The following is a 3,788-nucleotide window of genomic DNA, read 5'->3' as shown; positions in this document are numbered from 1 at the left end:
CCGACGTCGTGCCCTAGCTTGAAGCCGACGGCCACGGCCCGAATTCTCTCCGGTGGCCACTGCTTCGCATTTCTTTGCCCAAGCGCCGGCGACGCTCGAGCCTCTCCCTCTTCGTGAGTTGTCACCGTCGCCTCTTGCCGTGGAGATATTAGATTGCCACCCCTTTTTGTCAGCAAGTTTTGGCCGGAAGAGGGAGTAATGAGCCCTCTCCAGATCTGCTCTAATTCTCCATTACCAAGCCACCTATTTGATCGAGATTCCACTGTTGGGTCTTTCTCGGTCCCTTCTTCGAACACTCTCAGTGAAGTCTCCGGCAGAGGAAGCAAATGGCAACACTTCAGGTAAGGCATTGTATTATGTAATTAGGTATTTTTGGTTTGTGATCTCATCTGATCTGAACAGTGAAGAATTCCAGCAGCCAACAGCCCTTAACGGTAGCAATTCTAGCCAACAACTCTTTGATTCCAGTACAAACCAGTGGCTGTGAATCTAGGTAAAGAACATAGTTATGATACATATTGATTTAGGTAGGAATTGATATATATATAATTGCTTATGTGTTTGAATTAGGGATATGTGGTGAATTGTGAAGGGGACGTGGATCTATTGGGTTAATTCACTATGATTTATTCCTAATAGGTTAGGATTTGGTCATTTTGATTTAATGATATAATTAGTTGTAAAATGTGATTACAAGAGGTTGATTCGAGACGGTGTCTCGACGAGGGACCTATTTCGGATAGGATCCTTCCTATTGGAGGCGGATACTTTGACTTTATGTCATTTAATATGCATAATAACGTTTTTAACAAATAGCAATGATTGTGTTTCATATTTGTTTCGGTTGATCACTACCTGATCTGTTACATGCTTGTTTGTTTATTTGCTATGCACATCATGTTAGTATTTACCTGATTATACATGCTTATAGAGGTAGTGACACAACCATGTTATTTATTATGTTCAGGACTAAGGTTTTTGATACCTTATCTGATCTGTGTACCTTTGATTTGGTTCATTGTCCTATGGTACACATTTTATATTTATGTATGGATATTGTTATGCTGTTCAGGATATTGCCATGTTTAGTGTCATGCATCATCTCGCATGATTGCATGCTGTGTGATAGTTTGCTCCATTATTATTGAGCACATCGCCAGTTACATATATCTGTACACACCACCACTCATGAGTTAGTGGTATATCAGACAGGTGTGTGACAATTCTGCTGTTTGGCTCCGTTGGTCTGGTGACTCAACGTGGTAGCCGGCAGACAGTTCTGCTCTGTTTGGCTCCGCTGGTTTAGTGTAGCAGCGTGGTAGTCGACAGGCGGTTGGACTCTGTTTGGCTCCGTTGGTCCGCTCATGGGTAGTGTGACGCAGCGTGGTAGCCGGCAGAGAGTCCTCCCTGTCATCGTCTACCGGGAGATGAGAGCATTGCGCTCCCCCACTTATGATTTGGGGTAGGAGGATAGGTGTACTCCGACAGCATTCCGTCCACTCGGTCACTCATCAGGAGCAGTGACGGCAGAGTGCACGGTTGTCACAGCCCTACCCACTCGGTCTCACCATAGTGTATGAGATGGCTGACTGGCGTCAGGGGTGGCCAGGACCAGCATTGGCATCATATGCATTTATGCATTTTCTGATTGTGTTTGCTGCACTTATATGTTGCATTTGGATGGATGCATATGTTAGAAATGCATACAGGATTTGATACCTCTTGGTCTGACGACTCTGTATACTTATACCCTGGTCCTGGTTAGTACAATTTTTCTCCTGCTTGGTTCAGTTGCATTTATCATTTTTGCATCAGGAAACTGTACGCATGATTAGTGCTGGTTGTTATTTTCTTTATTATGCATATTAGTTGTTACCCGCTGAGTGTTGGACTCACACCCTCCTCCATTGCTATTTTCAGGTTGATGCTGTCCGGAGAGTTCCAGTCGCTAGTCCCCGGAAGACCCAGAGTTATTTGATCTTTTTGTTATGTCTCTTATTGCACTATCTAGACTTGTATTAGTTTACCTTATGGATACTGTCGATGAGCTTATTTGGATTTGTTTTACTACACGCCTGCTTAGACGGCAGAAGAGGTAAGTTGATTTTATCGTCGGGTTTGAGCTTTATGAGTGTAGTGGAGTAGGACATCAGTTTTGTGCTTTATGAGTGTAGTTGAGTAGGGTTATTTTTTAGTCTTCTTATCATTGCTTCTTAGTTGTTCACTATTAAACTGCGTGGATGTTGGATGTGTGATTGTTGTTTATTTATTGTTCCAGCCGTGTTGGCCGATGTATGTGTGGCCCTAGGGGCGATGTAGAAAGTTTCAGATTGTCCGCCGTATAGGGGAGATGCTGCCGAAATTTCTTCGGACAGAGACTCCTCCGGGGCGTGACAATTTATTTGGTATCAGAGCGCCAAGTTTGGCGATACTTGTTGTTTTTCATGTTACGGATTTTTGAGATTTATCTGATATCGATTTATTGTTATCAGAGCGGGTTATGATACCTGCTTATGGTGTTCTGGATTTTTAGGTTAGCCCAAGTTTGCGAGTCAAACTGGTATTTATTTCGGATCTGGATGGATGTCCATTATGTTATGTTTCAGACTTCCGTTTCAGATTTATATGAATTTTCGGTGATTTTTTCATTCGGAATTTTGTGGTAAAATGGGGATTGGATATCGACGGAATATCTCTAGACAACAAATAGGTATGATATTTATTTTATGATTGTTATACTTGTAGTAATATTTGTTATATAACTTAACAGATATGAGGAGATCTACACGTATTGCTGCGAGACGTGGTGCTGGAAGGCCACGTACGAGGACCTTGGGATCTTTGGACTTGCCAGAGATGCCTACTAGTGTTGAGCCTGTCAGTCAGGGACAGACTCAGGATATTGCGGGTGCGTCGGGCTCTCAGATCCCGATGGATCCTTTAAAGGTACCTACCTCGGCTATACCAGCTGTACTCACCCCTACTGTATTTACGGTACCACCAGGGGTACTACTGGCATACCCCGCACCTGCTCCAGCCCAGCCTACGACGTACTTGGCACCACCGTCACCCGGACCTACTATGTACCTGACACCAGTGGCACCTGTGCCCCTAGTACCTATAGTATACCCAGCGACACCTGCACCAGCGATACCGGTTGCTCCACATCCGGTATCACTACCTATCGTACATCCAGCCGCGGCCACCTATGTTCACCCTGCAGTGCCACCGATGGCATATGCTCCAGTTTATACAGCAGCACCGGGAGTACCTCCTCCGGTCTATTCAGCGGTACCACCTGTAGACCAGCTCCAGTGGTTTCGCCAGTTCCTGCAGCTGTTTCGACACACCTCACTAACATTGTCATGGCACGAGCTAGGATTCCAGCGTTGGCAGAGTCGATGAAGAGTCGATTTACACTCTTCCGAGGAGACCATGATCCGAGTGTGGCCCTGTCATGGATAGAGACTATGGAGCAAACCTTCTTCTATATGGCTTGCTTCGAGTGGGAGAAAGCAGAGCTGGCTGCTTTTCACTTACGGAACAAGGCCGACACCTGGTGGGTTACTCAGCGTTCTATCATCGGCAAGCAGAACATTACTTGGGTCAGGTTCAGAGAGGCTTTTGAGAGCCGCTTCTTCCCACGAGCTTATCAGATGGATCGTCGGCAGGATTTCTTGAGTCTGGGACAGAATAACTGGTCGGTGACAGAGTATAATGCAGAGTTTGACAGTTTTGCCAGATTTTGTCCAGAGCTGAGGACAGTTCACGTATGCAGCAGTTCATTC

The sequence above is a fragment of the Zingiber officinale genome, chromosome 9A (genome assembly GCF_018446385.1).
Source record: "Zingiber officinale cultivar Zhangliang chromosome 9A, Zo_v1.1, whole genome shotgun sequence".
NCBI lineage: Eukaryota > Viridiplantae > Streptophyta > Magnoliopsida > Zingiberales > Zingiberaceae > Zingiber > Zingiber officinale.
The sequence above is the reverse complement of the archived record's forward strand: the minus strand, read 5'-3'. Positions refer to the sequence as shown.